The sequence below is a fragment of the Adiantum capillus-veneris genome, chromosome 22, assembly GCF_014529385.1.
Source record: "Adiantum capillus-veneris isolate H3 chromosome 22, ASM1452938v2, whole genome shotgun sequence".
NCBI classification, from domain to species: Eukaryota; Viridiplantae; Streptophyta; class Polypodiopsida; order Polypodiales; family Pteridaceae; genus Adiantum; species Adiantum capillus-veneris.
This window is the reverse complement of record NC_140952.1, coordinates 147,992,487-148,006,777: the sequence shown is the minus strand read 5'-3', so window position 1 is coordinate 148,006,777 and position 14,291 is coordinate 147,992,487. Positions and strand designations below refer to the sequence as shown.

Here is a 14,291-nt window from a genome sequence, read left to right as displayed (position 1 = left end):
AGACCGAGCCGTGCGTAAAGAAACCTCCTCTGTCCAGGAGTCCTCATGTATGTGTACATAGTATGGCGGACACTGCGTATCAGCAAAAACGTGAACCACAATGTGTCTACATCCTGCTGCATGTGGAGGGGTCACAACAAACTTGGCCAATGGCCAAAGAGTGTGAAGCATGTCTGTAACCCCTAGGTCTCCCATGTGATGAGAGAACTCTAGGGCGTGTGTCTGTAGCCAATCCAACACTGAGTCTAAAGTCCACTCAGTCTGGTTCCTACTGCAAAGGGGAAAAGAGAAGCCAACCGTTGAGTCCAAGGCCTCTATCCCGCTAGCTGCAAGGAATAGAACATGAACCCTGAAGCAAGCTGCCTCAAGGTCTGGTGAGGAGTCGCCGAGAAACCGTGTAAAGTCGTAGGCAAAGAAGTCCCACCGACGCCGAATGTCGAAGCTCGTTAGACCATGAGGGACTGCTACAAAGGGAGACGTCTATACGAGAAGAGGGGGTTGCAAGAAAGGCTGACCCTCTCTCGCCAAGCGACTCGTGGCAAAGGCGTTGCCAAGAGATCTCCTAGCAGCCGAGGATGGCCTTGTCCTCTGGGTCGACTGTCGGACTGGAACGGGAGGGGGTGGTGCGGGAGTAGGGGGAGGGGGGGGGGGAGGGGGATCGGCAAAGGTAGGAGGGCGAGGTGGAGAGGCGGGGGGAGCAGGAGGCGGAAGGGGGGCTGAAGAGGAGGGGGGGAACTTGGGGAGAGGGGGGCTGTCGAGGGTGAGGCTGAGGTGGAGGCTGGAGCAGGGACCTCGTCCTGCTGAAGAGGGCTGAAGCGGTTCCCCGTGGGAACCCACTGCTCCTGGGCAGGCGCCTAAGGACCACTCTGAGTGCCATGCTGTTTGTGTGGCCCCTGCCGTCGTCGACCACGAACCTGCTGCCATCCCTCCTCCGCTGGAGCCCCAGGCTCGGAGGGTGGCTCTGTCTGCTGCTACTGGCCAGCCCTTGAGTGTTGGGGCTGGGCCTGTGGTGTAGGTCGAGGCCTCCTCCGTGGACAGGCCTTCGTAAGATGGCCCATCTGTCGACAAATGAAGCACTGATTCGGGAGGCCCGAATACTCCTTGCTCTGTCTAAACCAACCCCCACTCACCCGAGGAAGTAGGATGACCTTTGAGAGAGTGTAGGTGTCTCTAACCAGAACACGAATTGAGGGAATGTCGGCTGCCTTGGCAGCTACTGAGGCTGCCGTGCGAGGTGTCTCCAAGATAGTCCCAATCGCTGAGCCTATCCTGGACAAAAGTGGTGGGTACTCCCTCCTCAAACCAGGAAAGCAGACGGAGATGGGAATGTCTGCCTCCTCTACCAGAACATCGGAAGCAGGGTGAAAACCATGTCTCCACTGTTGGAAGTGGGCTCGAACTGCTCGGATGGTCAGGGGACTCATCGTAATGACCTTGGACGCTATCTTGGAGGTCTCGAACTCTATCTGGTAATAGCCGCGTTCGAGGAACTGAACGTCCAAGATCTTGCCCACCTCTGTGAGAGGTGCCAAGAATCTTGCAGATGACGGAGGTCGCCTGCAGGCGTTCCACCTCTGTGGCTAGGCTCTCTTGCTCTGTCGGTGAAAGAGCAAGTCGAATGGTGGGTTCAGCGGGGTCGGGCGAGGGGGCTTCAGTGGAGTTCCTCTGTGGCGGAGCTCGAGCCTCCATTTTTGTGTGTGTGCGCGTGCGCAGCTCCTCCTACTTGCCTCTAGGTGCCAGCTCTCATCGCAAGCTGCCCCCTCCTCTCTCTCTTCGGCGACTTTGTCCTGTGCTGCTCATGGCTTCATTGGTAGCATTCAACTCTCTCACAACATCGACGGAGACTACAGCAAAGGATTCGAGCCATACTCTCTCGACATCCAGAGTGCAGATGAGGATGGATTCTAGTAGTAGTAGTAGTATTTTTGTTCTAGTCTTTTTGTACCCAGACATGGTATCAAATTCACAATTTTGTAATAGATTTGTCTCATAGGTCATTTTGGCCTTTTGAAGACGTTAATATAACATTTCATTTCATCTCTCTCTCTCTCTCTCTCTCTCTCTCTCTCTCTCTCTCTCTCTCTCTCTCTCTCTCTCTCTCTGTGTGTGTGCACTGCTCACGAGCCTCGCCTGCAATCATTGAGTTCAAAGAAGGTATCTCTTGAGCGTGGAACGTGGGCTCACTACCATCCTTTCCTTCCACCTTTGCAGCTGGCGCTCTAGCTCGCTTCCCTTGCCCCTTCCAATTTACCTCTTGAATCAGACTTCGTATCCCTGGCCTCGTTCAACTGCTGCATGTACCGTGCCCCTTTCCCTAAGCTCCGCACCATCTCTGCAGTGACTAATAACAACATCAACAACTCTTCCACACCTGGAAAATACAAAGCGTAAGAGGTCTAGCCCCTCTCTCTCTCTCTCTCTCTCTCTCTCTCTCTCTCTCTCTCTCTCTCTCTCTCTCTCTCTCTCACACACACACACACACACACACACACACACACACACACACACACACACACACACACACACACACACACACACACACACATTTTTTTCTTGTAAATCGATTTGATTAATTTACTAGTGGGAAATCTCAAAGCGAGGAAAACCCACCGAAAGGGTAATGTACGAGGGGAAGAACACAGAACTACTCAGCTGTACAGAGTAGCTAGAAGCATTCATAGGAAAGCCGATGTATCTTTGCGGAGATATCACCAACTTCCAAAGCAAACCGTAAGGATTGCCCAAGGGAAAGCTTGAAGAGTGGGAACCGGTCTGCGTGAGTACGATAAAACATGTAAGCATTACGCTGACGCCACAGGGTCCAATAAGCCCAGTATCTGACCCACATAAAGAAGACCGCAAAACACTATAGTGTCGGTGAGAAAATGCCAAATGCCTAGAAATTTTTTGAAAAAAAACCCTAGGAAAGCAGAGCCGCATATAGGCCGATTCACGGCGAAGGAAGTCTCTAGTAATGCAGCAATCCCACAACAAGTGGCAAATATCCTCTTCTGCAGTGGGACAACGGACGCAAGAGGAGGGGCGAATATGACGCGCCCTAAGAAAAGTGCGAATAGGAAGCACTCCAAGCAAACAACGCAAAAGAAACAGTCGCTCCTTCGAAGGCAAATGGCTTTTCCACAAGGCAGAGAGAAGCTTCCTCCACCTGAGATCAAATTTGTGCATGTGCCAAAGGGCATTGCAATGATCAGCAAGCCATGATTGTGGTAGCAGAAGAGCATAAATTTGACCCGCAAAATAATCTCGAAAAGGCGTTTCCCGAAGATCCCAATCAGACATGCGATCACAATCAGGTAAAGGTGAAACTGGCAAAAAGTCAAGCAACATACTTTGAAGTTCTCTCCAAAACTGACGGTAATGCATGCCCAATCAAAACGGCGGCAGTGAAGGGAAACTCAAAAGTATATCCAGCCTCATTGACTACATCTTGAACCACACGAATGCCACGGCCAGAGAGAAAGTAAGCCTGGCGAGGGGAGCGGTCGACTAGAGTAAGAGAAAATGCTCGGCTCCATGGAGACTCTCCAAGCGAATTGAATCACCTTCTTGCCGACGATTCCATGAAAGATGAATCGTAACCTCTTTCTAGGCAGACACTAAAGTGGAAGCAAGAGGACATCCAAGAATGTACCCTTCCATCTTGCCGAAAACCACCTTCCAGATAGATGGTTGCCAATGGCCAAAAGAGGAAGTAACAACATGCTGACCAAGGTGTGCAAACATAAGAGTCCAAGGCTGAATTTGTTGCGCAAGTGTAGGCAACAACATAGCTTTCCTAGCAAGAACATGCCTGCACAAATCCAGGATATTAAGGCCACCCAGGCATTTAGGAGTGCAAAGCTTCTCCATTGACATCAAGCGCAAGCCTTTTTTTTGAGCATGGGCCCGCCACAAATGGGACATAATGTCCAACATAATCGAATCAAGACAACGACGAGGCCAATGCATCAGTGGCAAAAAGAACTCAACATATGCCAACAGGATACTCTGAACAATTCGCATACGAACATGTAATGGCGAAGTGGATAACTTCCAGTAGTGCAATTTGACATCAAACGTTGCATAACCCAATCCACTTTCTGAGAATGAGTGACATTCCATCCAATTGGATAACCCAAATGCCTAGTGATCACGTTTGGAGAAACAATCTCACCTGGCCACAATAGACTATGCCAATCACAAGAACGAAGAGGCAGAAGCTTTGATTTAAAAAAATTGACTCTTAAGTCCAACCGCAATGCCAAAAAGTTCCAAGGCTTCTATAATCACTTCGACATCAGCCTTCTGATTACGAGGCGTGAACAACGAATCATCTACGTAAGCATTGCCAACAAAGGTACGACCCGAAGGTAACCGCAAACCATGAAGACGCTCAACAGAGGTCAAGTGATCAAGATAGATCAACAACGGGTGAGTGGCAATAGCATACAACAAAGCACTAACGGGGCAACCCTGCTTGGCCGAACAACCAAGAGGCCAGGATTCTGTTAATTCACCTTCCAAGATCCCCGAAGATGTGCTACATGCATACAAGAAATAAACCACATTGGCAAATTTAGGACCAAACCCTAGGCACCTCATCGTGGCAGCTATGAAATCCCACTGTACAATGTCAAAGGCCTTTTCAATATCAACTTGCATAACCAGCACATCTTGTTGAGTGTACTTAGTAGACTACATGCCAATTATCACATTAGCCAAATTGTCCATAATCTGGCGACGTGGAATGAAACCATATTGAGCCTGATGGAGTCTTGCAAAAAGATGGTCCTTAATACGGTGCACCAACATCTTAACCAATATCTTGTAAACCACCGGCATCAAAGTAATCGGGCGCGCCAGTGAGAGAATCGCTCGCAAAGCGCTTGCTTAGGCAACAATTTAAGTAAACCTCCTTTCCAAGATAGTGGCAAATCCTGTTTTTGCCATGCTGCTTTTATCATGAAAAGCAATGGTTGTTCAGAAGCCTCCCAAAAGGAGAGGAAGAATTCCACAGTAAGCCCATCCCAACCGGGAGACCGCCAACGGCCCAAAGCAAGCAACGCACTATGCAATGCAATCCCGAGGCAGTGAATGGGTCATCAAGGCAACATGCATCTTGTGGGGATATGATCGGATGAACAAAGAAAAGCATCAATTAACGCGCATGGCAAGCAACTAAGGATGCCTGAGGAGGAGCAGCAAACACCTGTTGATAATACAAAACCATGGCATCAGCAAGTTCTTGCTTGAAAAAGTCCAAACACCTGGGGAAATCATAACCCGCTTGATTGCTTGCGAGACCCTCATATGATGCAAATGCTTAAAAAATTTCTTCGAAGTACAAGCCTGTTGACGGGCATGCGTCTGCCATTTAGCAAGTTTACACTTGTCATTATGCTGAATACACACACAAGCTTTGCACAACTCCAACATCTCAGAGTCAGACAAAGGCCGCAAATCAGCCAACACTTCCAACTGTTGACAAGCGTGCTTCGCATCCCTAACATCCCCCCCCGAGTGCACTGCATGTAATGCGTACCATAGTCATAAATAACACTTTGCACCATCATATTAAAGCGATACCAGGTGGCATCAAGATCAAGATGCATGTGAGCAAGAAGAGGGGGAATAATATAAAAACTCATGTCACGAAAAGCCGCACGAGTGAGATAAGCATTGTTAATATGTAGCAGACGTTTTCTAAAAAGAGGTCGATCGCAAAGAGACTGCCCAAAACTCACTTTTAACAAAACAAGGTAATGATCAGATAGCTGTAAGGCGTAATCGATGGTGACCTCACATACAGAAATCCTTATATTGTTGCAGATTAAGCAAATACCATTGATCAAACCGCTCTCGATAAGAAGAGCGAGCAACATGCTGAAAAGTAAATCTAGAGGCATTTGGGTGCAAATGCCGCCATAAATCAATCATTGGAGTAGTAGCAAACAGATTATCCCATTCTTGCCTTTCCGCAGACAACATGTGTGAATTACCTGTGGTACTATCATCCATCGCAGGGGTATTATTAAAATCACCGCAAAGGAATGCTTTTGAAGTCCATAAACGAGAAGAGAAGTCTCGCCATAAAGCAACCCTTTGCCCAGATTCTGTATGCACATAAACACCTCCAAATTCATAAACCTGATCGTTCAACAGGCATTGAACCACCATCCAGCGCCCTTGCGGATCATTGTACAAGAGAGTTGGCTGAAGCTCATGCTGAACCAGCATCAATAAACCTGAATAGTCTTGCAAACCAACATATGCAATCCAATAACGAGCAAAATAAGAACACTGACCAGCAAAGCATGCTGGTTGTGTTCTTGCAAAACAACTATATCTGCCCTACATGTATGTACATAGTGCCAGGTCAATCGCCATTTGTCAAGGTTACATACCACGCACATTGTATTTAATTCATTTAATGCGACTGTGCATTAGAAATCATATGTACAACGGCCAGAAACACATGGATCAAGTCAAGATGCCCATATGGACATCTCCATCCACCACATCCATACCAGAACCCATCCACTGAGTGTAAGTAGGAGACTTGTCCATAGGATCTGCCTGAGAGGTGGAAGCCTCACCCAAAAGCACATCCTTATAAGAATGCATCGCTTTTTCCCAAGCATCAATCAACGTGCGATTGTCATTGCAGGGAAGCTGCTTAAACGATACGATCTTGTTGGGGTTAACCAAAGGAACATAATTACGGGAGGAAGTTGGAGTACGAATTTTCACTGTCTTTTTAGGCTCCACCCATGAGCTAACATCACCTGACCCAACATTTTTGCCTTTCCTTGCATTTACATTCCCAACATCGGCAGACTGCGGATTCTTGTTTTTCCCTTTATCTACATTGGGAATCACCTTCATAGTAGAAAATCCATTCAATTTAGCTTCACCAACAGATTTGCCTATACGGGCAGGGGCAGAAGCAGGAAGAACCGAGAGAGGGGGCTGTAGAACTGGTTCAGGACATTCAGATTGCATGTGACCAAATCTACCACATCGGAAAGAGGAGTTTACAAATTTGCCCCATTTGAGTTTAAAAGGACGCTTGCCAACCCATGGATCCCCTGAATCCACCATAATTCCATCCGGGGTATGCTTGTCCGTATCCCAAAGAATGCAAAACCTATTGGTATTCACATCCAATTTCGGAGGGCAAATTACCTTGCCAAGCTGAGCAACCAGCAACAGAAGAAAATGCCTCCACGTGCGAGGGAAATCAACAATTTCCACCCACACAGGACATTTGTAACGAATAAAACTTTGATAGTCCTTCGTAAGTGCCCACGGTAGAACATGAGTCATCTGCGTGCCAAAAAAGAGCGGAGACATCTCCAGCAAAAGGTTTCTAGCTTCAGTGTCTGCTAGTAAAACCTCATAGAAACCCCGAGCACCAAAATAGACGCCTCAGACAGCCTGACGTTTGAGAAGGAAATCAACCCATTGTCCGACATGTTGCGCAATTGGCATTGTGCCCGGGAAAAACAAGATGACCGCATTCACGGCGTATTGCGTAATCGGATCCTTATGGTCCTGTACTGGAATTCGCACCCCAAGGACGGGCGCCTGACCATTCCAGGCTTTTCGGGCTTCTTCGAAGTCTTCATACAGACAACTTTTGATTTTAGAAGCACTCTCCGAAACATTATCCATGGCTTTACGACGCTTGAAAACACACGGGAACTCTGACATACAGCAACCGGACCACGTCCGAAACCAAAGCAAAGAACTTTGTTTGTATTTTTTGTTATTTTTATCGATGTACACACACACACGCACTCTCTTTTTTTTGGGTTTTTGATATTTGATTGCTATAGACACAGACAGACACACACGAGGCTGACTGTACAGAAATTCTCACACCTCTCTCTCTCTCTCTCTCTCTCTCTCTCAAAACGACAGGAGGATTGCATGCATACGAAATCACACTTCAACCACCGGCGTGCTATGAAGGGCCTGCACATGGTAGATGTTGTGCAAAACAAAGTTGCGCGACAGACGAGTGGCCGAAGGATTTACCACACACCCAAATCCCAAGTGCGCGCACACGCACACACACACACAAACACACACAAACACACGTAGAGGATGGGGGCGAAATCTGTGGCCAAAGTGGTGCGCAGAGCTGAACAACACGCAGAGCTGAACAGCACGCAGGTCTTGCAGTGCGCAAAGCAGGTCAGCATGCAGGGAACAGACAACACGCAGGGGCTGCATTGCATAGAGCAGTCAGCGCACAGGTGTTGGACATCGTGCAGGGGACATGCAACACGCAGGTACTTTTTCGCGTCACAATTTCACACACACTTTTTTTGTAATGTCATTTTGAATTACCAATGGGAAACCTCAAGACGAGGAAAACCCATTAAAAATACTACAAATGGGAAATCAAAAACAGTCAAAATAGAGCTTGTAGTGACTAACAGGAATCTCATCCAAGCCACAGGCCACTCGGAGAGACTGCAACAGAGATGTCTTGAAGTAGAAAACATACTCCACTCGCATCTGCTGAAACATGAGGGAATTATGTGCTCTCCACACCGTCCAAAGCGCCCAGAATCTGACCCAGCCAAAAAAGTATGCATACGGCCGAATCAATGGTGGAAGTACTCCAAAGATCCAGAAAGATGTACCGAAATGCATGCTAGGAAAACGCGTGCGAAGAGCAGTAGAGATAGTCCACAAACCGTAGCATAGGAGAGCAAGACCACAGTAAATGTGGAATGGTCTCAACTGCTGCACCACATCGAACACATTGCGAAGAGGCCAATCTCCTAGAGCGTAGAAATTTGCCAATCGGGAGAACCCCAAGTATGCATCTCCACATAAACAGTCTCTCCTTCAAAGGTAATTTCGCATGCCACACTTTCATGACTTTACTCCGCCACCAAATAACACTCTTGTTCATATTCCATACCTTATCATAGCGTTCGTAGATCCAAGAGAACGATTGCAAATGGCCATACACTTTCTTTGCAGAAATCAAAGAGGCCGAAGAACAACATAACGTCAATCACAAATTTAGTTTTCTACAGCCATCGGTGGAACAGGAGATATGGAGTCAACCAGATTTTTAATGGTGTCCTACATGCGCCTATAGTGCATCCCAAGCGCAAAGATAAGAGCAGCCTGTGTGAATGAAAGCACCTGTCCATCAGCATCCATCACATCTGTTATGCTGCCAATACCTTTTTGTGAAAGAAAATAAGCCCGTCTTGGAGAGCATTGAACAAGAATTTGATCAAAAACCTGACTCCAATGTAAACTTTCTAATCGAAGCGAGTTGCCATAGGCACAGGGTTGTTCTCGTCCGTCGTACGGCCTGTCCCGTCCGTTCCGTCCGGCCTTTTTTTTATATATTTTTTTAAAGTCCGTTTGACCGGCTTAAAAAACGTTGACTGCGCTTTTGATTGCAAGGAATTCACGTGACTTTTTGGCATAGGATCCCTACTAGGGTCCCCCCTCTCACCTCCCACATGCCTTGAGCATTGCTTTGGATTCCTCTCTCTCCCTCTCCCTCTCACATTGCTTTGGATTCCATTAGCTCCTCTCTCTCAAGTCTCCCTCTCCCTCTCTCTCATTGCTTTGGTCCTTTACCTTGGATTCCATTAGGGCCTAGGCTCCTCTCTCTCTCTCTCTCTCTCTCTCTCTCTCTCTCTTATCTAACTCTCTCTTGTGTTCAAGCCTCAAGGGCAAGTGTGTACACTCTAAATCTATATAAGGATGCCCTCTTTCTCTTCTTCTCCATTATGTTCCAACTCAAGGCTCAAGCTCATGAGTCATTCTCAAGCTCTCAAGCTCTCCATTCCATGATTCCTCCATGAAGCATTCCTCCATAGCTCTCAAGTTATCCATGAAGCATTCCTCCATTACCATAGCTCTCAAGCTCTCCATTCCTCCCAAGCTCGAGCCTCTCCATTCCTCCCTCAAGCTCTCCATTCCTCCATGAAGCATTCCTCCGTAGCTCTCGAGCTCTCCATTCCTCCCTCATAGCTCTCGATCGGCATTCAACTTTCAAGCTCTAAATCTCTCAACTTTCAAGTGTTCTATCATGCCTCCCCCTCTTCATGAAGCTTTTGAAAAGCATTGCCGTTCCTATGAGAGAGTGAGGGACAAACGACACGTTTGTAGGTGGACATGCAAGTATTGTCCCAAGATCATGACCTCCTCCTCCACTCGACTCATCATCCACTTGATGATGATGGGAGGTGAAGCCGGTCCATGTCCCAATATACCCGACGACATTTTGGAAGAGTGCAAGAAGTATCTCCCTTTGAAAAGGCGCAAGGCGGGGATGAAGAGAGCCCAAGAGGAGATAGTGGCGCTCGACATTGATGTTACCGACTTGGAGGAGGATACAAGCGGTCCTTCTCCCTCTACCTCCATTGCAAGCGGTGACGCGACGGCAAGCTCAATGGATACCAATAAGAAGAAGGCATCGGCAAGTGCTAGTGGCCGTCCTCCAAAGCAAGCAAGGCAAGCCTCTCTCTCGCAATCGGTGGGTTTGAGCTCCGGTCCATTGTCTTTCGTCAAAGAGAGACAAAGGCTTGTGGACATTGAGATTGCACGCACCATCATTGAGTGTAATCTTGCTTTCAACATCCTTCGACTAGAGCGGTGGAAGAGGATGGTGAAAGCTATTGCGGCCGTCGGTCCATGTGAGGGGTGGACGGGTCCATCCTATGTGGACATGCGCACCAAGAAGCTCGACGAAGAGCGGGCAAGAATCGACAAATCCCTTGAGCCCATACGAGCCGGATGGGCAAAATATGGGTGCTCCATTCTCTCCGATGGGTGGAGCGATTGTAAGAAGAGGGGCATCATTAACATACTCGTGTCATGCCCTCTTGGCACCTACTTCTTGAGAGCGGTTGATGCGGGAGCAAGAGGCAAGAAGGTCACGGGAAAATTCATCTACAAGCACATCAAGGCGGCAATAGAAGAGGTGAGAGTTTAAGTTGTCCCCTCTTCTTGTGCAATTCATCTCATATGGGCTATGGCTTTGCATTCCAATTCACATGTGCTAACTAGCCTAACTTTATCTTGAGTCTTGACTCTTTTGAACTTTTGTATAACTTGTCAAATAGGTCAATGTTGATGATTGCAAGCTCTCAATTGATACTCTCAAAAGTGTCAACAAAGAGCGTGATATGACGGAGGAGCAAATTTTTCGCGAGCTCTACGTGGAGCTAGAGGAGATTGACCGACGGGTTTCTCGCACACGATCACGCAAGAGGGTCATTGTGCGTGGAGTCCCTTCAGCTACAAGAGGTAGAGGTGCAAGAGCTTCCCATGCTCGTGGCCGTGGCCGTGGCCGTGGGCGTGAGATGGAGGCTACTACTCCTACAACCTATGTGCGGCGAGGCTCGGGAAGCGGCTCCATTGCGGCGGCCTCTGTTTTGGAGGATGTGCCTATTCGTAGATCCAACACTATGGACCCTAGAGAGCCGGAGTATGACGAGGAGGGAAATCTCCTTAGTGAGGGAGATAATGACACACCACAATCCGATTCATGTGAGGATAAAGATGACATCGATGAGCATAGCTCACAAGAGGAAGATGATGATGATGATGAGAGCGGAGAAAGCTCTTAGACTTTAGTGTCCCTCATATCTTTTTTGACCCTACTTCCACTTTTTACACGATTGAGGCTTAAAAGGCTTACTTTTTTGTATCATCTCGATTATCAAATCTCAACTTAGCTTGTTGATTTATGACATATGTAATGCGAATCGCAATTCATACCCATTGTGTCTCATTGTCTTGATTCTCAACTCTTGAGTGTTGGCACTTGGCACTTGCAAGTTGCATTCTTGTCCAATGTGATAATCAATTGTCTATTTGTCCTAAGTGTAAAATCTAGGGTTAAGAATTGCGTGTTTTTATTTTTGAACGTACGTAACCATGTCGTACGACATAAAATTTTCTAGTTCGATGAGTACCGTATTTCTTCGTACGTGGACAAAACGTACGTGACCGTACGAGACCACCCTGCATAGGCATCATCTCTACCATGCCACATTTCCAATCCGCTACAAGACTGGAAGCAAAAGGATATCCAGGTATTGTGGCCTGAAACTTACCAAAAACCACATCCCAGTACGACGGTTGCCAATGGACAAAAGCTGGTGTAGAAACCGCGTGAGAGCACAAAAACGCAAACATTTGCGTCCAAGGTTGCTTTTGCTCAACCAACATCAACAACAATGTGGCCTTTCTTGCTATAACATGAGAACCCAAATTTAAACCACCACAACGCTTCGGAGTACATAACTTAACCATCGCAAGTAAACACCGACCCTTTTTCTGAGAGGAAGTAGACTAAAAGTGCTCCAGTATCCGAGACATCAAAGCTCGAAGACGATGAGGTGGCCAACACAACATAGGCAGGAAAAATTGCATGTATGCCTCCAATATGGACTGTACTATTCTGAGTTTTACATGTAGCGGCCAAGTAGATAATTTCCAATAGTGTAATTTGGACCTCAATTTGTTCTCAACCGAATCCAATAATTTTGCATTATTAACGGACCAAGCCAGCCGATATCCAAGATGTCTCACAATTTGATCAGGCTTTACTATCTTCCCTGGCCATAATACTGAGTGCCAATCCATTTGATGCAACGATAACAATTTAGATTTTCGGAAGTTTACTTGCAGACCTGCAGCCAGTCCATAAAGATGCAATGCTTCCATTATGCATTGAACATCCTCAGGTGTATTTCTAGGCCAAAACATGGAGTCATCCGCATATGCTTGCGCCACAAAATGATCTCGAGATGGCAATTCCAAACCATGTAAACGCCCAGACGCAGTTGAGGAGTTCAAATACAACAAAAGAGGGTGCGTAGCAATAACATACAACATAGCACTCAAAGGGCAACCTTGCCTAACTGATCTACCAAGATCCCATAACCGAGTCAACTCACCATCAAGAATTCCAGCAGATTGACTATTCTCATATAGGAAATAGACCACTCGACACATCTTGGAACCAAAGCCCAAAGCCGTCATAATCTAAGTAATGAAGTCCCAATGAATAGTGTCAATTGCTTTCTCTATATCAACCTGCATGATAAGTACATCCTGTCTAGTATATTTCGCATACTCAATCCCAACGAAAGCATTAGCAATATTATCTAGAATTTACCGGCGAGGAATGAATCCATATTGAGCAGGATGTATGCCTGAGAACAAATGATCTTTAATACGAGAAGCTATCATTTTTGACAACAATTTATAAACCACCGGCATAAGCGTGACCGGACGCCAATGCGAGAAGTATTCACATAACGTTTGCTTGGGCAACAATTTCACCAATCCTTCTTTCCATGACTGCGGCAATGATTGTGTAGCCCATGTATGATTGATCATGAAAAGTAGAGGCTGCTTAAGGGACTCCCAAAAGCGAAGGAAAAATTCAACTGTAAGACCGTCCCATCTAGGGGATTTCCAATGCCCAAGATGCAACAAGCTGTCATGCAGCTCAGCCTCAGTAAAACAAGCCTCAAGGATAGCTGCATCATTCATTGTCAATATAGGATGCACATACGACAACAGTAGTTGTCTGGCTTGCAAAACCTCACTTGAGGGAACCTCAGGCTTAGCAAAAACCCGTTGAAAATGATCAACCATGAAATCCGCCAATTGACTTTTATTGGCGGTTTATTGCCCGCTATCAATCTTAACCCTTTTAATAGACACGGATAACCTCGAATGGTGCTAATGCTTACAGAACTGCTTCGATGAACAACCTTTATCCATAAAAGCATATTGTCTTGATCTAACTTTCCATTTTTCAAGTTTCCTTCTGTTATTATGCATCAAAGAGGCTTTAGCTGCACATAATTTGTCTTGTTCCGACCGAGTAAGCCGTCTAGTATTTGCAAGACTTTCCAAAGCTTGAGTAGTCACCTTATCTTCCTGTACTTTATCTCTCATCCGTTGCATGTACCATGAACCATAATCCTTTATGATTGCTTGAATCCGCATGACAAAACTGTACCAAGCCACATCCACATCTATAAACATATGAGAGACAAGCGGCGAATCACTGCCTCAATCAAGGTTTGGAATGCCTTGTGCGAGAGGTATGCATTATTAATATGCAGCAGTCGCTTAGTAGGAAGCGAGGAATCTGTATCCAAGGCCTCAGTATGGATCAAGAGCCAAAGAGGAAAATGATCAGATAGAGTAGAGGAGCGATGATCAATCCTCATATCACATGCAAACATATCACATTGCTGAGAGCCGAGTACATACCACCGATC

At 46.6% G+C, this 14,291-nt stretch overlaps 1 protein-coding gene across 3 annotated transcripts in view; it reads left to right on the top strand.

Moving 5' to 3' along the window:
• LOC147430405 (uncharacterized) overlaps nt 1–14,291 on the top strand; it is a 106,272-nt gene that overhangs the window by 83,361 nt on the left and 8,620 nt on the right. The gene's annotated exons all lie outside the window — the stretch shown is intronic.